Below are 24,973 nucleotides of genomic sequence, written 5' to 3'. Positions count from 1 at the left end.
GAAAACTGGTACGTAAAGTAAAGACTTCTCCAAGATACTCACGGCATCCAGCACACTAGGAAAGCGGTGACCTACCCCTCTTGGCCACCCTAGAGGGAATGAAGGAGCAGAGGAGGTGGATTAAATACTAGACTGAGTGGTAGTAATCACTTGCAGGTGAAGACATAAGGGTTCAGTTGTGATTATCAGCAAGCCGTTGGATGGTAACCCAGTGTCAAATTGAGGTTGATCTCGCCGCCATCTTGGGGAAGGTTTAAGTGCAATCCAGAGATATCTCCTTTTTTGTAGAACCGCAAAGAAATTGGCTACCACCGTTCGACAGAGGTGGAGGCTGTGTGTGCACAATCCCAGCTCCTGGTCTGCTGCCTACAGAGAGTGCCGGTCGGGCACATCGCGAGGCACTACTGTAGCAAGGGGTGGGTGAGGTATCGGTCCCTTGTCCCAGACCGAATTGGCTGCCATTTTCAGGAGGGTGTGTGATTTAGAATACCCCTGTTCCGTAATGGGTCAATATGGGAACAGTATATATTATTTAAGAAACAAAGATTCATGTTGAGGATCCTAGTGTATAGCGCTTATGTGAGGCTTGTAGCCAGAAAGATAAAATGTCTACAGACCTGTCAGCCAGCGCACATCATCTGGAGTATGATTGTGCGATAGAAAGTGAGTAACCACCTTGGTGGTGGCTTTTTTGTAATGGATACCACTCCCAAATTCAGTGGTCCTCACCTTGACAGGTCTGATTGTCATGCCGATATAGCTTTTGATGCAAGGCAGGTGACCATGTACACGCAGTTCTTGGTATTGCAATTGGTGTTATTTGTTTGTGTCCTTGTGTGGGTCTGGTCGAGAACAATTTCCTTGGCAGGTTCAGCTAAATCACAGACCCCACAGGAACCACCAAGATAATATTCAGTGATGGGGGGCTGCTCCTAGAGGGGATTCTGTTCAGATCTGGTTGCCCTCCATGATCTGGTGTAGACGATCATGTCTCTGAGGTTTGGAGTAAGTTTAACTGCAAAGCATCGTGTTAGAAACTCAATAGAGCCTGTTTGCAAGTTGGACCAATGCCTGCAGCACTGGCCCAACGAGGAGCTGCCCGATGATGAAGCATGAAACCCATCTAGGTGTGAGGGCTCCCTCCGATCTGCTTACTCAGGGCATGGCCGGCGCTAGGCATGGGCAGTATGGGCAGCTGCCCAGGGCCCTGTAGTCAGCCCTCCAACGTGGGGCCCCGCACCAATGCAACAGAGTCAGGCCACGGTAGGAAAGGTGCCACCTTGCAAGTGCACCTTATTACGCCTCCTCCCCTGGCCTCACTGCTATGGTGTAGCAAGAGGAACCCGAGGGCCCTCCCCATTCCCAGTTGCAAACTCAGATTTGTCTGGCAATTAGGCCTCCGCCCCCCACCCACGCAGAGGCACAGCGGAATGGCTATTGTGCTGCTGTTTAGCTCTGGAGATAAGCAACCCTCACACCTTCAGGCCTTGAAGAGCTGTTAAGGGGTGCTGGTAGGGGGCTGAGAGGGAGGGGCTCCTGCTTCAGGAGCATCTATCCAGATGCAAACCGCCCTGAATGGGTCAAGTCTATGCAAATTACAGGGGCCTCAAACATTCCCCTTCTGCCCAGGGCCCCAAAAATCCTAGAACCGGCCCTGACTCAGGTCTCTTCTGATGGATAGAGCTAAGATTCTGAAGACCCAAAGTATTAAAGAGCTTGTGGGATCTCACCCTGATTTGGTGGACCGGGGTTAGACCCTACAGTTCAAACCTGTCACAGACAAGTGCTGATGTTGACGTGGTGCCAATGGCCACGAAAGGAGATATTCATCACTTGATATACTTGATAGACAGATTCAGAAAGGAAATGAGCTCTCTTCAGACAAGCTTTTGCTAACTCAATTTCTGATCTAGCCCACACACCAAAAGTAGAAAACGGAGGGTAGTGGCGATAGCTGACAAAGCACATAAGAGGTACAAGACCTACAAAATTGAAACGTGGACGATGGGAAAACAGTTCACAACAGAATAATGTGAGAATGAGGGGTATTCCCAAACGGTCGCAGACCAAGAATTGGAACAATATGTGTAAGACCTGTTTCGATACTTACTTGAGAGATTGGAAGATTCTGTGATGAGCCTGACAGAACCCAAAGACTTCAGTTCCTACCAGATGAAGAATAAACTGACAGATGTACTGACTGGAATGAATATTTTTTTTAAAGGAAGAAGTTCTGAAGTAGTAAGAGAAAGGAGGGAATCCCTGAAAATAGTGACAGACCACTTGAGAGCCCAGCAGATTCCTTACAGACGGGGATACCCGTTTAAGCTGCTCTTTAGAATGAATGATAAACCCTCCTCTATCTCAATTAAACGGGAAGCAATTGAGCTCCTAAGTTCAAAAGGAGAACCGTTGGCCGACAACAAGTTTAGAGATGACATCACTGTAGAAGAGCGAGAAGGTGAATGAAAGACAATCAGAGTCGTGATTGATGAATTAAGTGAATATAGAAGAGCCCACTGCATCCTAATGTACGGTCACGCAGATTGTTTGTTTTTGTCATATATATATATATATATATATATATATATATATATATATCCGGAAACTGCTGGTGCATGGAAGACGTAGTTGACATCCAAAAAACACTCGCTGACACGGACCTTTGGTAAAGTGCTTGATTTAATTAGATCGTGAGGCTGTCGTCATTATATATATATATATATATATATATATTATCTACTGGCGGTCGCCAGTAGATAGTTATAGTTAGGACCGTGTTTCCATAGGAAATCCGCAACATTCTATTTGGAATAACTTTGGTGCCGGTTGACGAATCCTCGCGAATTTTTCAAAACTAATGAGGCGCTACGCTCCGCTCCTATCCTGAAAGTCTCGGGGGGGATTCGTCAAGCGGGGGCTGAGAAAAAAGGGGGGTCCCAAAACGCATTTTCCCCATGCATTTTCCCATAGGACCTTTAGTCCGAGCTACAGCCCGAACGGCTGAACAGAATTACTTGAAATTGGGCAGTCCTCAGGTCAGGGATGTGCCTTTTGCAGGTCTGGTGTAAATCTGTTCAGTAGGTCCTGAGAAAATAGCATTTAAATCAATATATATATCTGTAAGCGCGCTCCGTGCGCTTACGGTAAGCTTACCGTACGCGTACGGTGCCGTGCGCGAGCTCAATTCTGATTGGTGGTTACATGACTGTAAACATTCGAATCGGTCGAAATCAGAAAGTATCGGCCGCCATTTTCTGTCTCTCGCACTGAAAAACAAAGGTTGATAACATGAAAAGGGGGCAATGAAGAGACTTGCAGACCCCCTAGCGTTCGTCAGGGGGTTCACGAAGGACCAAAAAGTATGAAAAATAAATTTAATAATTTTTAAAAAAAATCGCGGAGTGCGCGTACGGTAAGCTTACCGTACGCGTACGGTAAAAAAAAATAAAAAAAATAAAAGAATTAACAATCACATTTAATATATAAATCTAAGGACCCCCAAGGGAGAAAAAAACAATTGATATTTTGTTAAAAATGGCGAGGCGTGCACGGTACGAAATGCGGAACGTGGGCGCTCGGTGTGCGAAGCGCACCTAGTGCCCACAGCGCGCGCACGGTGCGCGAAGCGCACCGTGCGCGCAAAAATTAAAAATAAATACATAACTTAGCATTTAAAAAAACGTACAAATTCACTGAAAAAACCATAGGTTTCACACACGTTATAGTTAGGAATTAGCATTTAAAAAACCTTGCAAATTCACTTAAAAAACCATAGGTTTCACACAAGTTATAGTTAGCTGTACATTTCACTCGTAAAAAACCAATGAAATTCCACGTTATAGTTAGATCAGGTAACTATAACTTGCGCGACCGCAACGCACAATGTGTCATTTCAGATGTCATCATTGATGTCATGAGTGATGTCACTGACCATGTCATAAGTGATGTAATATGTGACGTCATCAGCAGTTTATTGTGGGCGCGCAAGTTATAGTTACCTGATCTAACTATAACGTGGAATTTCATTGTTTTTTTACGAGTGAAATGTACAGCTAACTATAACTTGTGTGAAACCTATGGTTTTTTAAGTGAATATATATATACATACATACACACAGAAGATTTGCTGAGACAATTCATGGAGTTCATCACAGCTTCTATTTTTGCTGATAAAGCGGTTGCAAAATGATAGTCCTGACGTGTTTCGGCGGTAATGCCTTGATCACAGGAAGTGAGGTGTGCAACCACAGGTGCTTTATATTCAATGCACCACATGACACAAGCATGTTACTACAAGTCCCAGAATACATCATGTATTCACATCCTAGAAACTGGGCAGAAGTGTCTGTAAATGTTGCTTAATAGCGTTCCTTCACCATATATAATCCCTGATTTATAAGTATTTTAAAACATCTCTTTTGTGAGAGTTTTCTTGTAAATAAGAAGAAAAATAATTAGTATTATCCATACAGATTTCACCTAGCCATTGGATGCCAGCTTTTTCCCCTTGGAAAAGCCATCAAGAAACATTATTGGATGTAATGTTGATTTCCTAATTGGAGTATACTAAAAACACCTTACATTATTAAACATTTTGACCCAGGTTTTGTAGCACTTAATGGCTGTCTGAACAACTTTAAATGAGATTTTATGATAGCTTTGCTCAGAAAAGCTAGTTAACAAGTTGTGCTCGTCTTTACCGAGACATAATTGATTCATTGACATAATTGATTTATCCTGGGAAGATAAAATTCTCTTTAATTCAAGCTGACTTCTAAGGTGGCAAAATCAGTGCCAAGAACACAGGGGCAGGTTGCCATTTTGGTAGTCGGGTTACAGTCTCATTGTTTTCTGACAACTTTGGGTCTTTATTATCAGATAGTGTAGGCTGCCTGGTAGCGACAGACCTTTAGTGAACTTATAGCAGGCTCACTGCCTTCCCATTGCTTACCATTGGCTGGCTTTATTGTCTCTCTCGTTTGCGTTCTTCTTAGTCAGTGGCTTGCCGTACTCTCCTTGTGTTTTTTCCCCCTTGTGCTTTTTATTGCTGATTTCTATCCTTCCACTGCTCACTTTTAAGGAGCTACTTTGATTTTGGTTAGGCACTTCATGAGATTGTACGAATTATCTAGATCCCTCCCTCGTGTGCTCCCCTGCCATATACCACCCATCACCCCCGTATTGCTCTCTCTCCCTCATGTGCTTCTTCCCCAAACTCCTCCACCCCTGCAGCCTGTTTCACTCTCTCCCTCATGTGCTTCTCTTCAAGCAACTCAGGTTGCCCTGTCCCTTGCATGCGGCTTTTCCTTTCTCTCTCTTGTGCTTCTCCCCCTTGCCCTCATTCCATGTTGTTCTCTCCTTCATGTTCTTCTCCCTGCCCTGTGTTGCTCTCTCCCTTCTCTTCTGGTTTTCCCCTCCTCCCCTAACCCACTCCTCCTTTCCCACTTCTACCCTGCGCAAAAAAACATACATGTTTTTATTTGCTGATCCAAGCGGCGTCCGCATGAGGTGGCATAGCGCTTTGACGCATGCTCGCATCTACAGAATCACACCGTGGTAACTGCAGTCACTTCATGGCGCCTTTTTTCCTTTTTTTGTTGTTGTCAAACTTTATTTATTAGTGGAAAGTACCGAACAGACAGAGTGCAGCTGAAAGAAGTCATCGAACATCGCTTCAAGATACTAATGATACAAACAGTTGCTGTAAAAGGTATCACTGTCAACAGGATAGCATTACAATGAACAATTTCAGTGCCCAACATTCCCCCCACCAGAAAAAAATCCCAAAAATAACCCATGAGTGACAGTAGTGAATTTGTAGTGTGTGCCATATGTGGGGAGCGATTTGGTGGATCCAGGGTTTGGTGTAAGTGAGCTTATGTCACTGGGGAGTGACCGTCAGGTCCCCTGAGAGGATCAGAATTGAAAGAGGCGAGGTGCTCTCGTACGAGCGGGGCAGGCGGCGAGTGGGAGTCCCGCCGATAGGAAAGTAACTGATGGCCCCCATTGATATTCAAAATTCCTGTATTTATCCGTAGAATGTCTGTCATTCTTTCCATTGTCAGCGCTTGCCAAAGCCTGGCGTGCCATTGTGAGTGAGGGTGCCGCGGCTTTCTTCCAGGCTGCCGCTATGGCTGTCTTTACTCGTTGTTTTCGATGAGGCTGAGCAGCATTGGCAAAAACAATTTTGATTCGTGGAGATGCTACATAGCATTTGCATTGGCAAGGCTAATAGTCCCAAAAGGGAACACCTATAGGCTTTGCCAGTTATTGCTTATTATACGAATATAGACTTAGAGCCCGCTGTAGCAGACTCTACTGGCTATTAAAGGCCCCGTCCAGCTTTAAAGGCCCGAGCCGAAAGCGAGGGCATTTAACAAGGGAGCGGGCCTTTAATGGCTGGTAGAGCCAGCTACGGAGGGCTCTAAGGCTATTAAAACATTCCATCCCTAGAGGGCAGAATGTTCTAATTTGTAAAACAAGGACCTCATGGAGCCCGAGGGAGTTGGAAATTAGAAGCCCGGAGAACTCCATTGTTTTCAGTGGAGCTCCGAACATTCCAAGGCACTAATAACAAATAGTAGCCTGATAGTCACTACTAGTGTGATTGAAAATGGAGCACCTAGAGCTGGAACAGGAACCTCTTTGGCAGCTGAAGTAAGTAAAAAGAAAATGTTCCTTCGGCGTCTCAGCGGCAGACAGCGGCCTCCGGAACAGTAGGATACCCAGCCGGCTCCGGCACAGCCAGCCGCCATGCTCTCCCGCCTCCTGAAGGAGCACCAGGCCAAGCAGAGCGAACGCCGGGACCTTCAGGAAAAGAGACGAAAGGAGGCGATTGCTGCAGCGACATGTTTGGTAGAAGCACTGGTGGATCACCTGAATGTGGGCGTTTTGGAAAGTCGGACATCGGGTAGAGATTCAGCAAAAATTCTAACCAGAGGCGCGGCAATGCTACCTGCCTCAAAAGGCAGGGTGGCCCAGGCCTACGTGAACCAGAGGAAGTTGGACCACGAGGTGAAGACGCTGCAGATTCAGGCCGCGCAGTTCGCCAAACAGACGGGCTAGTGGATTGGCATGGTGGAGAACTTCAACCAGGCGCTGAAGGAAATCGGAGATGTGGAGAACTGGGCACGTAGTATTGAGATGGACATGAGGACAATTGCCACCGCCTTGGAGTATGTGTACAAGGGACAGCTGCAGCCAACCACCTCTTGAATCTATGACAGTGCCACATATTACATCTACAAGAGGCATCTTCAGCTCTCTAGCTCCTAAGCCTGCTGAACCACCCTGTGGTACATGTGAAATCAATTGCTGTTACCCCTGATTGGAGTATGTATGAGATGCAGCTGCAGCCCTTTACCTCCTGACCACTTCCAGCACTCTGCGGCATATTTTCACAGGGCAGCTAGAGCCCTCCTCCTTTGCCGAGTTGTCCCCGTCACTCACAGGAAAGTTGTGTTACTAAGAGCATTGTAGGCCCACACCTCTTTTGTCACCAGTCTGCCAAGACCTCGATATGTTCAAGTGCCTACCAGGACCTCAACATACTTAGCAACAGGCCTAGACCTCAGACTGTCGAATGTTCTAGAGGAATCTCTAACAGCTACCGCTTTCTGAAACTCAAACAGAACAGACTTGTCTCATTAATGTACTCCTCCAGTGCTTTGTGGGAATCCGGCAACCACACTTCACCCCCCCAACAGCCCAGTGTATAATGTACAGTTATTTTCTTTTGAATAAAATGCTTGTTCATCTGGGGAATCTGACATCGACAACTCTCCACCTGGAGAGCAATTGGGGAACCCTCCCACCCCTACCCTCGCCCCCTTATCTACCACTTGGGGACATCCACAGGCTGTGCCAGAGGGATCCACCCACTAAAGGCCTTTTGACCACTTATGACGTGGCACCACTTGTTGGCGATTTAAACTTTATTACTAACCCTACTTCCATTATAAGAACACCAGCTCTAGGGCAGGGAGGGGACCCTAATACGTCTCTGAAGGTATCTACCTGGAATATTGCTGGTCTAGCCCGAAACATAGGTATCCCAGATTGGAATGCACTCATTGAAACCTTTGGGATTTGTTTGTTCCAGGAAACTTGGTGCCTGGAACCTCAGCATAAGCTGGGCTTTACCACTTATTTTGTTCCAGCTGTTCGACCGAAGGAAGGTAAGGGGCGCCCTTCCGGAGGTCTCTTAATTTGGGTAAGCATTTCCATGCGGTGTTCTATCAAATGTTTCGTCACCACTTCCCCGGACTTACAGAGACTTTTAGTGCGTGGCCCGTGTGGAGGGCGGGCACTTGAAATATTTAATATCTATGTCAGAGGTACTCGGGTGGTGTATCCACCCTCTCCCCGACGGGCATTGAGGAGGAACTTAAGAACTGTGGTCCAGATTCCCTTGTTTTATTAGCGGGGGATTTTAATTGCACATTCGAACCTCTTGCAGTGGACGATGTGCTGGGCCTCAGCGACGATGATGCAAGGAGAGGCATCCCGCCGCTGTCAATTGCTCCAATTAAAAGATGGTCCCAAAACGCAATTGACCTCAATGCCCTCTGTCTGGAGTATGGCCTTAGAGCTACCAATGGCAGAACCAAGTCAGACCAAATGGGGGCACACACATTCAATAGAATAGGCCATTCCTCCAGGATTGACTACATTATGTTGAATTTTCGTTTGTGGTCTTTCTTGGTGGATATGGAGGTCCGTCCATCCATCGACAGTGACCATAACCCTCTATCCTTATCTCTGTCCCCCTTGTGGAAGGGAAGCTCCCCTCTCTCAACTCCGCATTTATGGAAATCATCACACGAAGTGTGTCCGTCTAACTGTGGCAGGCGCCTGAAATGGAAGAATTTTATTGGCAATGAGGCCAAGATGCGGGAGGCACAATCTATAATGGCTAATATTTTACCTCGCCTAGACTCCCCTTCTATCAGTGCGCCAGAGGTATCCGCAGTTTTTGTACAAACCACAAAGGCTATAGGTGAGTAATTCATAGCCAAGAACGTGGGAAAAGGGGCTAATATGAGAGATGGCAGGAAGGGTCCAGCCGGGTGGTTCTCAGGTGCATGTCGTGTGGCCAAATGGGAACTACTAAAGGCAGTAAAAGCTAAGAATAGAGCCCTGGTATGTGCTGCTTGGGGCAATTACAGGAGGGCCTTAATAAAAGCAAAGGCAGATTGGGAAGACCAGTTTTGGTGTGATCTCAAAGCCGCAAGCTTAAGGAAGGATGCAAAGGGTTTTTGGGACTTCTTGAGATCCAGGGAGAAACCTGTGGACACAATGATTACATGTCATGTCCCCGAGAGTGCGTGGGTTGACCATTTCTCCCAACTTTATTCAATGGCTCAGGAAGTGGGGGATAGCTTGAGTGTACGACACCCTTATGTATCTCCCCAGTCGAAGGACGAGCTTCTGTTTACATCTAAGGAAGTGGTAGGGGCGATAAATAGTCTGGTGCCCAATAAAGCAGCAGGTCTGGATGGCATTCCCGGAGACTTGTTACGCACCAATCCGGAAGCTTGGGGAAAACTTATTTCTACCCTATTAAATTCCAGTTTTGAAGGAGCAACTTTCCCGACTTCATGAAAGGGTGCTGAGGTCGTCCCGATTTTTAAGAAAGGCTGTCGGAAGGACCCAGCTAACTACCGCCCAATAAGTCTCCTAGACACTTCACAAAAGGTGGCTGGGAAGGTAGTCTTGACCAGGATACTGCAGTGGGTGGAGGAAAAGGGCATCCTTTCAGACTTTCAGGCTGGCTTTAGATCAGGCACGGGGACAATAGAGCAATCCTTTCGACTTATGATGCTATAATGGAAGGTTGTTGCATTGGCCAAGGGCAGTCTGTATCTTGCTTTTATAGATTTGCGGACTGCCTTTGACCTAGTTCCCCGCAGCCAACTCTGGAGAGTGCTTGACGAACAGGGTATTCCACCCTATTTGTTAAATCTGTTAATAAATCTCCATGCGGACAATTTTGCCCAGATCAGGTGGGGTAATCAGGGGCAAAAAACAGCATGCATCCCTGTAAATAGAGGGGTACGCCAGGGATGTGTTCTTGCTCCCACCTTGTTCTCCTTGTATGTCAATGGAGTGGTGGAGCACCTGCTTCAACACCCTGCAGACGCACCATCCCTGGCCGGAAGAAGAATACCTACCCTCCTATTTGCAGATGATACCCTCCTGATATCTAAAACCCCGGCAGGTTTGCAGAGTTTAATAACAAACTTCAAGTCTTTCTGCGATACGAGAGGGCTAGTCATTAATACTGCGAAGACCAAGTATTTGGTCCTCAACCCCCCGAAAAAGTTGGCCAAACCACCGACTCTAGATCTTGTCGCCCTTGAGAGAGTCTCAGAGTTTGACTACCTTGGTATTCGACTCTGCGACTCCATGAGCTGGAATTGCCACCTCCAAAAGATGTTGCTGACCCACAAGAGGGTGGTGGGTGCCCTGCTTAAGGAACATCGTGCTTCAGCCTTGAAACCCATCGCTGCTGTTCTAGATATTTACAGGGCAAGGGCTGTTGGTGCTGCTCTATATGGGGCTGAACTTTGGGGGATTCACAAGGTGGACCATCTTTCCCGCTCGGAAAACAAATTCCTTAAAGATCTAATGGGGCTCCCCTATAGCACCCCAACCCTCCCTTTGCTTCTAGATACGGGTATTCGCCCACTTAGCGATCAGGCAAGGCTCCGCCCTCTTCTCCTATGGGCGAGAATATGGAGAACACCAGAATTAACCAGCTATGCGGATGGCTTAACTGATGTGTTGGGATCTCCAGCCTGGGCCAAGATTCCTTGGCTGAGGGAGGTCAAGCGTCTTCTCTTCAGCCTTGGACTCGGCGAAGACTGGAATAACAGAACTGCACCTCCTAAGCCAGAGCTGAAAAAGATCTATTGGAGCTGGGTAGCTGGCACCAGAAGTAGCAATGCCAATCTGTGTAGGTCCTCCATGGATTTTCTCCTGATAAAGGAAGTGCACTTCTGTGAACCTTACCTGGACATTATTTCAAACCGTAAGGACAGGGCTTTATACTTCCAATTCAGAGTAGGCTTACTCCCCGTTGGTGAACTGACATGCAGGTGGAAGGTTCCAATCCAGACAACTTCTTTTTGCCCCTTTTGCGAAAAAAGGTCTGAGTCTGTCCCCCATTTTCTGTTTGAATGCCCGGCCTATGCAGCCCCCCGGTGTAGATGGCTCAAGCCTCTTTGCAGAGAACTTGGAACTAGACTCCACGTAGAGGCCATGCGAATACTAAAAAATGATCCACGGCCCCTTTTTGCCTGTGGGTTAGCCAAGTTCCTAGGTTGGGCTTGGCGCATCAGATCAGCTAGGCTTTCGTATCTTGTTTAATATGTTTTTTATTCCAGGTTTTTACTTAATTTATTGACACCAGTAGCTGTTTGAAATGTTTGTACACTTCTTTATGCACTGGTTCCTTTTCATTATTTTATCGTGTATTATTGTATTCCTGCTTTTTAAGATATAATCATATCGAAATAAAGTCTTCTTGACTTGACTTGACTTGTTTAAAAAATTGATCTTGTGTCCATAAGTGAGAGTCAAAGTGTGTTTGTGTGAGAGAGAGCGTGCACATGTGAACGTATGCGAGTGAATGTGAATGCGTAACAGTGACAGTTCTTAGCACGACAAAATACTGCCACTCATGTACTAGATATAATATTTGGCACTGCATACTAGAGGCAATACATGGCATAAAAGACACCCACGGGATATTGTTGGCAATGGCATATTGTAGGTCATTTTTGGTGTAGCGGTACCTTTGGAAAAATGCTGGTGCTGCCATACTGGAAGAAAATTGTAGCATATATGGCACCAGTGGAAAAATACTTGCACAGGCACATTGGAGAGAATTCTTGGCATAACGGAGGACAACCATGCCAATTGGGAGGGGGCAACAATGACAGAATGTTAACCCTCACATAACAGAGGGGCTTTTTGACATAAGGGTCACCCATGGAATACAGGCAGCACTAATGGCAAAATTCTTGCACAGGCATTTTGTATGTAATTTTTGCTCTGAGATAGCACCCTTGGCATGTGGGGGTACCTTGGCCCTGGCACAATTGAAGGTATTAATGGCACATGGGGGCATCCAGAGCACAGTTTGAAAAAGATATAGTCAACTTTTGTTGAACGTCAGGTTTCACTGGCTTGGCACACTCTGAAAGGACTTGAATATTTAATGAGTGCCCTGGCAGAGCCTGTGGCTTCTGAGCAAATATATGTGAACATTTTGATTTCAAATGCACTATTTGATCACATTTTTTTCATAATTTTCTCAGCGAAGACCCTCTCCGATTTTGGAGCCTGCTTAGAATACGTCCAGCAGTCACTACAATTCTGGGCTAAAATCACGCCCCACTGCTTTGAAAGATCACCAACTGCTGCTGCACTAAAAAAAGGTAATGTGTGTCTTGATCAGTGTTTAATTTGAGCCGGTGGTTTCCGGTGATTGGCACCCACACCTAACTGTCAGCACCGGCTCTAGTGACAGGCCACCACATGGTGACGGTGTCTTTATAAGTTTGAGAGGAGCACAACAAGTGTGTTTAATAAATCAAAATACATAAGACTTGCATCACTTGTAGGAGTGCAATGGTTAGTAGCTGTGTTGGTGCTGTCATTGGCAGCGCTGGCAGGGGAAATGTGTGGTGCAGGCTGATGTTGCCTCCCGAGAAGGACCCTGGCACATTTTCTTTTCTTTTTTTGTTTACAAATCAAGCACTGGTCTTGATGAGCACTGGTTCCTTTCTGCAGCTTCTGTTGGGGCCTGGCTTTACATTTTAGGATTGGTAAAATAGATCAGCTTGGTAGTGCAAGGTACTCTTCTGGTCAAATTAAAAAAGAACCAAAAAAACACAAAACACATTTTTAAACCAGTTGTTGCCAGGTTTGTATCATTGTAATGCTTAGGTTTGTTTGAAAAGTGAAACATTATGATCTTGAAGAGTTAGTCAAGGTGTGTGTAGCCTTCCAGGAATATGGAGGGCCTGTATATAACTTTAGGAAGACACGCAAACAAAGGAGGCTGTGATGTTCAGCGTGATTTCATGAATGTTAATTTGCTGCTTTACATGAACCCGTGCTGTGCATTTTTTACAATAATTAAACTTTCATGAACCTGGCTGCAATGGAAAGAAACCAAAGTAACTCGACATTTCCTGTAAATAGGTTATGTTTGACTTTTTCCTGCGTGACTCATTGGAGTTGCAGTCATTTCGCTGCAAAATTTATGTTTTTAGATCTCGCGCCTAGCGTTGAAATGCATAGCACTGCTCGCGTAGCGAGAGACCTCATGTAGGGGGTTCTGAAAGCTGACCACGCGCTCGTGCGTTTGCTTTAGTTTTCATCAGCTGCTATTGGCTTTTGCGTGTGTCTTTGTAAAAAAGGCAGCACGCCATTGGTGAAAGGCGTGTGCATGTCACAGCTTCTTTAGAAATGTAACCGCCTATTTCCCAGTGGTGTCTGTAACGCGCAGCAGCGGCATCTGAGACCTAATACTAAACATGTGTTTCTAATTAGAGTGCGTTCGCTTTGCTGCCGCGCTCCCACGCCCCCGCTCCTCTGTGGTGCGCGCGCACTACTGGTTTTCGATTCCGTGCTTTTTCTTCAGGTTGCATGACGACAGCCGCAATGTACAACAATATTGTCGTTTGTTCGGAGGAATGCTTTAAACCCTAATCCCTAAAGTAGCCTAATGAACACCTATTGTCGTGTTTTTATCGGTAGTTATGCGGCCAGGAGTAAAGTCTGTTTTTTTATTATTTCATTTACCCAGTGCAGGCACAGGGGCCGCTTTATCTGATCAGCTCTGCGCATAAGAGTATTCCTTACATATAAAGTTTGTAAGTTAGAAAATACCCTGCAGTGTTCAACGTAACACAGTGGGTTTTTAAAATACCCGTTACATAACTTTTACAGTATTACAAATAACAACTAACTACATTTTATGTCATATATTTCATATATTGTGCATAACCTGCTCTAAAATTTTACATATCTGTCAATTATTAATAGGTTACTTTGCTTATAAGGAGTCTATTTATTGTTGAAAACACCAATGAAAAATTAAAACACATAGTTATTTTCAATGCCAACAGATTCAACTTTACAAATGCGAGACCTATTGCATTGCAAATGCTTGTTTAAAGTGTCTTCTGCTGCCGTACCAATGAATGGGAAATGACTAATATACATACTTGGAAGACGTCCATTATTTTCTTCTATGAAAATAGGAAAATCTACATCTACATTTCGTGCATTAATTTTCGGAAACACACAGGTTTGTATGTACAAATCAGAATAGTTTATCTATTCATAAGTTAACCGTTTGGCCCTAAACTAAAAGGTACGTTCTTCCGTTGAACAAATAAAATATATTATTACCCTTTGATTTCCTCTTTAAAACCAGTGGTGATAAATATCTTCTTTGACTGTCAGTGACGTAAAGATACAGAAATAACTGGAAATGGTTTGTAATATTCGAACTTTCTTTCGCCTGGCAGTAATCAAGACCGTAAGATTTTAATAAGATTATATCTATAATATAAGGGCTTTCAGACAGCCCTCTTCATCCATTCGCCTGTTATTGTGTCATTCAACCCTCCCCCCCACCCCCTCATTACAGCATATAGCATGGGGCAGTGGGTCAGCCCACTTCAGCCATTGGCTAACTTCACTGTGAGTGACGGCATTCCACCTTTCACAAGGTGCACATCACTCCCAAAGTAATTTCCTCAAGTGCATGGACTGCTATGGCAATGAGTGCATTTTGAGACCAGACATTTTTTTTCTTTTAGCCGATGTTTTCCCCAGTAATACAGTTTTGGAAGCACCGTGACACCACAAGATTTAAACAAGGTTGGCTGCCCAAACCAGGCCCGTTGGCTTTGCAAATGTGAGTCATTTCATTGCTATGGTCGAGTCTTCGGTTGTTATAAACAAATGTAGACTTTCTTATTTTTTATCGAGGGAAATTCTTTGTTTTTAGCAGTACTTGAAATGTGTTTATTGATTTTCAGGAACACCTAGGTTTGTTTTTACAGATTAGAATATGATATCTATTGTAAGTTGAAAATGAGCCCGTAAAACTAATGTTAACGTTCTTTTGTTGATGGCATAAATGTATTATCACCCATCAATGTGATCTCTGAAGCCAGTGCAAACGTTGATGGCATGCTGTACAATGCGATAAATCCAGACCTGGGCAGCGCCATACCCCTCCAGACCAGTAGGGGGCAGCGGTGGACCTGGGAATTGTTTGCACCGGAGAGAGGCCAAGCTGGACGCGGGGACTGCAGAAGCGTCAGACACGGGCGGGACGGATTAAAACGAAGCCCGGAGTCCCAGGCATCCTCGCCGGGTCCGCGTCTGCACTCAAAGGAAAGGGGGGCGTGCATTGAGGTAGGCGATACACCCTCTGCTTCGTGCATGCCCGGGGGGAATGGGGTGGGCGGCGGACACCCTTCCCACACTCTGCCTGGGATGGAGGAGGGATGCAGTGGGGAGCAGTGAAGCTGCAGAGATGCGGGTCCAGGCGGATTGCGAGCGGGCTTTGTTTTCACCTGAGAGCCCCAGATCCTGACGTGGTTCACGGTTTCAGCCCCCTCACACCCTCCCCTCGCCGTGATCAGTGCACCGGGGCGAGCTGGGCAGGTATTGCACTGCGTTGTGATGCTGCAGCGGCGACGGCACCTGCCTTGTACCGGCAGCAGGGTACCAGGCTTTCTCTACTTGGCAGAGGTGGGCGAGCCAGCAAAATGACAGAAGGAGCCGAGCCAATAGCGTGGCAGAGCTCTAAGACCCATGCACGAGCCGAGCCCAGAACATGTTTGCACCGAAATAGTGCAGCAAATGCCATATAAAATATGACCGAGACCGTTAAAATGTTAAAACGTGTATTTCTTTAACATTCGAAGCGTTTGAGATCGGTACATCTGACTGCATTGAGAGGCATTTATAAACAGTGACGCTCTTTAAACGTGACCAACTTCAAACATATTCACACCCTTCCGCCGCGCCGTGACAATGACCGTGAATTAGGAGGTAAGTCCGTTGTTGTCCCTTTGAATCAGAAACAAGACAGATGTTTGTCAAGCGCGCAGGACCAAGACTGACTTGCTTATGGCTGCGTCTAATCTGAAGTGGCCCAGAGGGAAAAAGAATGATGGGTTGGAATGATGCGCCTGGAGCTTGCTAGTGGTTGGACATACTGCAGGAATCCTCCCGTCACCTTTTGTGTATTTTATGTTTTCATCATTCGTGCAGGGAGTCTTCAATGATCATATAACTGTAGCAATTTCTTAATCTGGCCCTCCTTCTTGTGTTGTGGATTTCCAAGATTCTTTGTATATGGTTGTGCATGTTTAGTAGACTTGGGCGGAGTTCGTGGAGTTCTGCTACACGTAACTCTGTGAAGTGCTGAAACAACTCCACCGTGCTCTGCGGAGTTCTGCGAGCAGCAGAGTGCAGTAAGTCACGCTGTTCGCACTGATTTTTAGCACCAGGAGTTTGTCCCGCCCTGTGAAATCGGCACAACGCACAGCACAAGAGGGCGTGGCGTCTTTCTGCCGCTCGAGTAGATGTTTGACTTGAGCTGCAACTTCCTCAACGCAAGCGGCGGTTTCTCAACACGACAGTAGCAACTTGCAGTGACCACCTGCATTGTGATATCTAGCTGGGAGGTGGCCTAGCGTATGATTTTTCTCGCACACGAATCAAATGTTGGCGAGGCGTGCAAGAGGAAAAACTTTTCTCCCCGGCGCATTGCAGAGTTTTGCAGAACTCCATGCGGAGAGTGCAGTGGGCAGAACTCCGCGAACTCCACTGGCAGAGCAGAATTCATCTCCCACCCCTAGTGTTTAGAAGAGATGTTAAGTAAAAGGAGTTTGATTCATGGTAGTGTGTTGGGTGTATGGATGGGTGTGGAGAGGTCTTTTTCATTGATCTGGGTCTTCGATTACCTGGCCAGATATTTTTCTAGGCAGCATTGCTAGCTTGGTAAAAAGCTATGGTGGGGTGATTTGTGGGGGAGTGTATAGTATGTTTAAGCTAACATCTGAATCTTTCCAACATGTATGGGACTGTGGTGTCGGGGATTGCAGGTGAGCTTGTAGCACCTTGTAATAATGTGGGGTTGATGCCATCTTGTATGTATGAGAGTGTCATGGGTTCAGTCTAGTGTCTTCTAATTAAAAAAGGTGAATTAGAAATGTTGGAACAGTGCTGTGTGTGTATTATTGAGTGAAAGCGGCGAGTGCTTTTGAGGTCTGCGATAACCAGCAACAGGGAGTAATTGGGCTGTATTGGACAAATCCACTGTCCTCTCTTGGGAGTGCATACCCTGGTGGGTAAGTGTTGCTCTGAGCACAATGGTAGTCAACTACATGGCTTTTACATGCTGTATTAGATGCATGCAAGGAGGTCTGTTTAATCTGTTCCTATGAAAGTGTGTGTATTTCGCCACCTATGCCTTATCAGTCATTACTGCTTGGTGACGGGCATTGGGCTTCTCGCTGCTAGAGGCATCTACCAGAAGGGTAGTGGAGCGCTGTGTATGTTTACCCTAAAAGAATATAATCAAAGTAGGCCGAAGAATAATGTACAGAAGGTATGGTGTAGCTCCAGCAGCAATCACAGCTTGCGAGATGTGTAGAAGATATGCAACTTTCTGAAGTCACGGCTGCACCTCCTAAAGGCATGTTTGCTTCAGCGCCCGCATCCATAATACCAAATGACCGAGACATGAATCAGAGGAGCTATCAAATTTGGCCACTTGAGCAGACCCTAAACAGTAAAGGGCTGAATGTCATCTAATCTTCATACGCTGAAATACCAGAGAAGCCTGAGAGATGCCCAGTGGAGAGCTGGGAACTACTTAACGATCCCCGATGCCCTGCCACTGGGCCAAGCTCTTTTAGTGCTAAGGCTCTCCTTAGGAGGGGGGGGTGAGTTTGAGAACTCAAAACAATGTAGCATCCAGATAAGTTCACAGCAGCTGTAGTGTGAATGTCCAGCTAGAGTTATTTATATCAAAAATAAATAGCTGTTTATATAGCCATTTGTTAAAAGGTGCATTCATAGTGATAAATGTGATTCACAATTGCAGTTTTGATTATGAAGGAGGCACTGACTTATACAATAAGCATTTTCAATGCAATGGGTCTTGTATTAGTTAAATGTTGAGCTATTGCTTTACACATGTAAAAGAAATGCAGCGTCCGCCTACCTTTGTTTTTTTATTTATTGACTTTTGTAGTAATGGCGACACACCACTCTTTCGCTTTAGATGTTTAAAGCTAAACCTGTGGCGTGCCGCCAGTGCTACAAAAGTCAATAAATAGAATAAAAAAGTTGTGTGGCTGCCTTTTTTTCTGTTTTTGAAAATATTGTAGCAATCCTGTCATGCCACGCTTTCGTTTTAGATGTTTAAAGCTAAAGCGCGGCGTGTCGCCATTGCTATAAAAGTAAATAAATGGAAAAGAAATGTGGCGTTCACCAGCCTTATCTTTTTAATTTATTGATTTTTGTAGCAATGGTGGCACGCTGCGCTTTAGCTTTAAATGTTTAAAGATAAGGAGTGGCATGCCGCCATTGCTATAAAAGTCAATAATTAGAAAAAAAGTTGTGCAGCTGCCTTTTTTTCTTCTGTTTATTTACTTTTGTAGCAATTCTGGCACACTGCGCTTTAGCTTCAGATGCTTATATCTAAAGCATGGCGTGCCGCCATTACTTTAAAAGTAAATAAATGAAAAAATGCTGCGTCCGCCCGCCTTTGTGTTTTTTTATTTGTTCTTATTTTGTAGCAATGGCAGCACGCTGCGCTTTAGCTTTAGATGTTTAAAGCAAAAGTGCGGCATGCCACCATTGCCACTTAAGTCAATACAGTGTTGTGCAGGGGAGGGGAATTCCGCAGGAAGGGCGGCAGCAATGACGGGAGGGAGGGGGTAGGAGCGAGGAGGCAACAGATGGCCAGAGCTGGTCAAACAAAGGAAACAATTGGTGATGTCCACTGGGAGGGAACCAAGCACACAAAGGTGGTACAGATGGACAGTAATGACCAACCAGAGTAAAGGAATTTAGAAAGGCAGACCAACTAACCAGAAGTGCTTGGCGTGTTGAATGCCCATATCCTGAATACAGCATGTTTCGAAGTGACCTAAAAATGCTCCCACTCCCCAAATTTCCAGCAAATGGAATATGGACGAGGCCCTGTCGCACTTTCAGGGGTGGATTACACAAGCTTTGGACACATACATCCAGCTTAAACTTGCTTACCCAAAAAAAGCACGGGCCAACGGTTGGTTTAATGAATCCTTGACCCTAGTCTGGAAAAATTGCAAGGTCTTAGAGCGTGCCTGGAGGTGATACTATGACCCTCTGGCCAAGACAGAATACAGAGATGCGATTAAGGCTTACCATAAACTGTCCCGTATGAGTAGGGCTGCACACTATACTAACCTGATAACCTCAAGCAATAACCCAACAAAGCCCTCCACTGCCACTGACAGCACCATATCTTCTAGTCTGCAATGTGAAGCACTGGCCAAGTTCTTTCTGGAGAAGGTAGAACTCATCTACAGTAGCTTCCGCCTGGTGGACATCCCTCGGGGCACAGGTCAGAACACGTCGACAAGTCTTGAATCTCACGCGCTTGTAGTGCTTCCCCCCCCCCCCCCTATTTCCCATCAAGTCATGGAAGCACTCTTTATCAAAGTGAAATCAGGATCCCCAGCTTACCCTATGAAATCCGATGCCTTCCGTAGATATCAGCAATGTCTCCTGCCGGAATGCCGAGAGCTAATAATTCTGTCTCTTTCCATGGCGGTGGTCCCTATGCTTCAGAAGCGCGCCAAGGTGGTTCCCCTACTAAAACGTCACCTGATAGCTCCAGGCCAGAAATCTTCCGTCCTTTCTCGCTGCTTCCTTTTCTGTTAAAAATCTCGGAATCATATGTCAACTGTCTTCTTACTTCCTATCTGGAAGCCAACTCAATACTTGACACTTCTCAAAATGAATTCCAGCCTCAGCATAGTACCGAGTCCGCTATGCTGGCAGTTACGGAACAACTATGGACTTAGTAGGATGCCGGCAGAACCACAGCATGAATCCTGCTGGATCAAAGTGCAGCCTTTGACACGGTCTCCCACAAGATCCTGCTCCTACGGCTGGAGGAGATCAGTGTCAAGGGCTTGGCCCTCTCATGGTTCGCATCTTTCCTGGAGGATCGGACCTTCCAAGTTTCGGCCCCTCCATTTCACACCTGCACTCTTCCACTGCTTTGTGGGGTGCTCCAGGGTTCAGCATTAAGCCCTACTTTATTTAATAAATATCTGAGGCCGTTGACTCTGCTGGCCAAAACCTGGGGCATCTCCCTGGTGTCATACGCAGATGACACCCTGCTGGGGTTTGCCTTCTCCAACAACCACAGCCAGGATATGGTGAAATTTAGACAGGATCTGACAGTAATCTCGGAGTGGATGGTTGCTAACTACTTGCAGCTCAATGCGTCCAAATCCGAAATCCTTCTGGTAGGCAGAGATCACCATCGTTGGGCCAATGAATGGTGGCCTCCTGCTCTCGGAGCTCTTCCCCATACCCAAACCGGTGGTGAAAAATCTCGGCATAATGATGGACAGTGATCTCACCTTTGAGACCCATGCCAAAGCAGTGGCAGGGAAATGTTTTGGTCTGTTGCGGGGCCTCAAACCCACACTTGGTCTCTGACTCCAAGACTCGTCAACAGATCATTCAATCTTCTGTCCATGCCAGACTAGATTACTGCAATGTGCTTCTCTTGGGAGCCAACAAATCCACTGTCAAAAGGCTGCAGCGTGTTCAGAATGCCGCTGCTCGCGCAATCTTTGCCCTCCCTAAACACTGTCATATTTTCAGCCTTTCTGTCGTCTTCACTGGCTCCCCCTCAAACAGAGAGTGCCCTTCAAAATGCTGTGCATCACCCACAGAATCCTGGGAGCTATCGGCCCCATAATCTTGAGTGACGTATGCTCCTACTATGCTCCCACACACATGCTGCGCTCGGCAGATCTGCTCCTGGCCAGAGTTCCTCGGATGCAAAGGGCCAGAGCTGGCAGACGTTCTTTTAGGTTGTTGGCTCCCGCCCTCTGAATCTATTGATTTATTTATTTTAATGTTTTATAGAGCGCGAACTTGACCCGCGGGGCTATCAGAACGCTTTACACGGTTTACAGAGGTAAACAAACAAAAAGTCTCAAGTACAGAAATATACAAAGGTTGGCGCGGGGTAGGGGTGCTGGGAGCATAGGGACGAAGGGGACACAAATGTATGCTAACAGTTATAGTTAGAATCAGTAAAAACAAAAGCCCCACATTTTCTTGGCGGGGTGAGTTGGTGATCTGATGAAGAAGCAATAGTCTTAGATTCGTCAGGCACACTGTGGTGGTTGAGAGCAGGCTTTAGACCAGGAATTTACCCATGAGGAAAGTTTTGGCCTCCTTCTTGAAACGTGCTAGAGAAGGGATTTTTCTGATGTCCGGTGGGAAAGAGTTCCAAATTCTTGGTGCTGCCCCGGAGAACCCCCTATTGTACCTTCTCTTTTTCTGAAAATGGGCAGGTTGGAGCAGGAGGTTTCTGGTGGACCGGGAGGTCCTGCTTCCTCCAGATATCACAAGATTCTGTGCCAGAAAAGCAGGGGAGTTTGCATATAGGGCCTTGTGTGTAATGCATGCCAGTTTCAGCTGTATTCTGGCCTCTAGAGGGAGCCAGTTTAGTGCTTTCATATGTGGAGGGATGTGGTCGAATTTCCTAGTGCCGGTGAGTAGTCTGGCAGCCGCGTTGAGGCAGGCTTTTAGAGGTGCCAAGGAGATCTTAGGTAATCCCGTGAGGGTGGAACATCCATATTCCAGTCTAGAGATGACTAGTGCTTGGACTGCCATTTTAAGTCAGGAGCATCGATGAAAGGTTTCAGCTTCCACGGGTAGCTCAGGTGGAATCTGGCTGATTTAGCCATTGAGTTAATGTGGTCTCGCATGTTCAGGTTACAGTCGAGTCCACAATGGTCGGCGGGCAGTTTAAGGCTGTGATGGCCTTGATCCACATCTGAATCTCCGGTTTGACTTTTGAGGGGGAGATCAGGAGAAATTCAGTTTTCTTTGCTTTGAGTTTTAGTTGGTTAGCGGCTAGCCATTGGACAGTTAGTTTCAGGGTCTCGTTCAGGGCGAGGATCTCCTCGAGTGATGCAATATTGATGTATATTTGGGTGTCGTCCGCGTACATATGGTAGGAGATGGAGGTACGAAGAACTTCAGTGAGTGGCTCTAAGTAAGGATTAAAGAGAGTGGGTGACAGGGTTGAACCTTGGGGGACTCCAACCGTGACCGGGGTGGGAGCTGATAGGTTGCCGTTAATGAGGAATCTCTGAGATTGGTTATAGAGAAAGGACCTGAACCATTCTAGTACAACGCCATCCAAACCCATCCCGAGTTTAAGGCGTTCGAGTAATTTTTCATGGTTGACCGTATCGAAGGCGGAGGATAGATCTAAGAGGATTAGAAGGCAGGTTTTGCCTTGGTCAATGGCTTGGAGGGAGTCGTCCACGATGTGGAGCATAGTAGTTTCCGTGCTGTGCCCCAGTCTGAATCCAGATTGAAAGTCATCAAGTAGGTGGAAGTTGTTGATGTGCTGACATGGTTGCTGTTGTACACACTTCTCTAAAACTGATATTGGAGATAGGTCTGAAATTGTCAGGGGAGGCAGGATCCGGTGATGGTTTTTTTAAAATAGGGAGGACTTGGCCGGCTTTCAAGGGGTCCGGAATCGATCCCTGCTGGAGAGAGCCGTTGATTATTGCAGTCCAGCAAGGAACAATGGCTTGGGAGGCAGCAGCAGGACAGTTGGATGGTAGCAGGTCATTGAAGTGGTTATTTGGGTTTAAGGGAGAGCGGATTTTAGAGATGGAGTCTTCGTCATAGTATTCAAAGTCGGTCCAGCGAGCTTGGTTTTTAGGTGAGGCCAGTGAGGGTAGTGCGTAAAGGGGGGGTAGGTCAGGAAGGGGTTGAGAGTAAGTGGCGGTACTGAGTTTGATTCCTAGTGCCGTGATTATATCAGCGAAGAAAGAGGAGAATTCCTCTGAAGATATTAGAGACTTGGGGGATTCTTTCGGTGTTTTATCCAGTTTATTTGATTGGTGTTTGACCAGTTCAAAGAGCTTGCGGGGTCTATTCTTGGCATTCCCCAATTCCGATCTGAAGTATTCTTTTTTTGAATTGAGGATGTGCTTGTTGTAGGAGTTTCACGCCTAACGGAGAAGTTTAAGGTGCGCTGCAGAGGGGTGCTGTCTCCAGATTCTTTCAGATTGCCGTAGGGATCTCCTCTCCAAGTTGAGGGAAACCGAGAACCAGGGGTTTCTGTCTTTGATTTGTGATCTTTTAGTTTTAGAGGGGCAAGGTCGTCCAGAATGTTCGATATAGACGCCGAGTAATGATCATTGAGGTCACCTGACCGTAGTTATATGCGAGGGGGGGAGGTCAGATTTGCAGCGAGCCTCCAGTTTCATAAGGTCGAGGTTTTTATTGTCTCTGATCCAGCGTTTGGGAATCACCGGTTGTGGTGTCTGTGTCTTGAGGGTGTTTCTCACACAAAAAGGAGGGTTAGAGGGAAGAACTAAGCTACATACAACAGCTGTTGGCCTATATATCTTCCAATACGAATAAATCTCACATAAGATATAGGGTAGCACACTGAAAACTAAAATCCACCGTTGTCTTGGGCATGTGCCACTTATGGACGAAAACCCTTACTCACCCGAGGGTGACATGCTTCATCATTGGGTTACTCCAACACACGGGGACCGCAAGGTACCCCGTGTGGGCTACGACTTGACCCAAGAGGGAAGGAGCAGGAGTGCAAAAGCACGTGTTGGATCTACCAACTCGAAACGGTGATGAGGGGCAGAGTGCAAGAAGTGAAATTAAAAACTATCTACTTAGGGGCCACAATTTGTTTTCCTGCCTAAGTGATAGTAATTAAAAAGCAAGTGAGTATGGGGTTGGATATACCCTATCTATTGACCAATATGTTTCTGCCCTGGTGACATAGCTGTTCTTGGCGTTCGTCAGGATCAATAAGAAGTCACTCTGCAATATCAGTGCTCAAATCATAAAAAGTGTATACTTAAGCCACAAGTGCTTGACATTCATACGGACAATCGTTCTACGTAATAGGTCAGCGGGCTCTAAAGCATACTTTGTGTGTATCAACTCGACCGATTTCAGAGTCCCACATCACGCTCGGTATGTTGCACGACGCATAATACTGCTGTTCGGACTCTGCCGGGAGTCTTGAGGGTCCCAGGTAAAACGAAGGAGATGGCGTGGTGGTCGGACCAGTCACATGGGTCTATGGAGATAAGCTTGACTGAGGATTCCTTAGAAATGATCCAGTCAAGGGTGGCCCCTTTTGAGTGAGTTGGCAGAGAGCAGGCTTGAGTCAGGGCTTGATCAGTTAGGTCTTTGATGGCGTTGACGTAGGGATCTTTGGGGTCGTTCCTATGCAGGTTGAAATCACCAAGGAAAATCTCTTTGGCATTCGAGGAAATCTTAGTTGTGATGACTTCCAAGAGGTGATCGGTGAAAGAGTCGTTCGAACCTGGGTGGTGGTAAAAGATGTGCAAGTTGCAAAGATGTAATGAATTGCTGGAAATGGAGAGGGCGAGGTATTCTCAGGAGTCAGTGGTGTCCGCTAAGAGTTCCGTGACCAGGAGGGAGGATCGGTAGATGCAGGCGATGCCTTCACCTTTCCTGCTGGAATGCCTGTCTAGTCTAAGCAATGTTGTAGTTAGGAGGGACTAATAGTCCAGTCAAGGGGAAGAGTATTCATTGAGCCACGATTCGGTTAGTATAGCTAGGTCTAAACTTTTGTTCAGGATGAGGTCAGCAATATCAGCGGCAT

The 24,973-nt window shown here is 46.2% G+C and overlaps 1 protein-coding gene and 1 pseudogene across 5 annotated transcripts in view; both read left to right on the top strand.

Moving 5' to 3' along the window:
- The first annotated feature begins 6,688 nt into the window (after nt 1-6,688).
- Nucleotides 6,689-7,745, top strand: LOC146863352 (biogenesis of lysosome-related organelles complex 1 subunit 1 pseudogene; annotated as a pseudogene).
- Nucleotides 7,746-14,795: 7,050 nt separating this feature from the next.
- The window catches only part of LOC146863351 (uncharacterized), an 80,959-nt gene continuing 70,781 nt past the window's right edge, over nt 14,796-24,973 (top strand). For 3 of the 5 annotated variants that reach the window (XM_085642779.1, XM_085642781.1, XM_085642777.1), the window contains exon 1: nt 15,280-15,447. The gene's annotated coding sequence lies outside the window, so the exon portion shown is untranslated. Of the gene's footprint in view, nt 14,942-15,279; nt 15,448-24,973 lie in introns of those variants that run through there. The other 2 variants (XM_085642780.1, XM_085642778.1) reach the window with 1 other exon arrangement.

The sequence above is a fragment of the Triturus cristatus genome, chromosome 2_2, assembly GCF_964204655.1.
Source record: "Triturus cristatus chromosome 2_2, aTriCri1.1, whole genome shotgun sequence".
In the NCBI taxonomy this organism is placed as follows: Eukaryota; Metazoa; Chordata; class Amphibia; order Caudata; family Salamandridae; genus Triturus; species Triturus cristatus.
The sequence above is the reverse complement of the archived record's forward strand: the minus strand, read 5'-3'. Positions and strand labels throughout refer to the sequence as shown.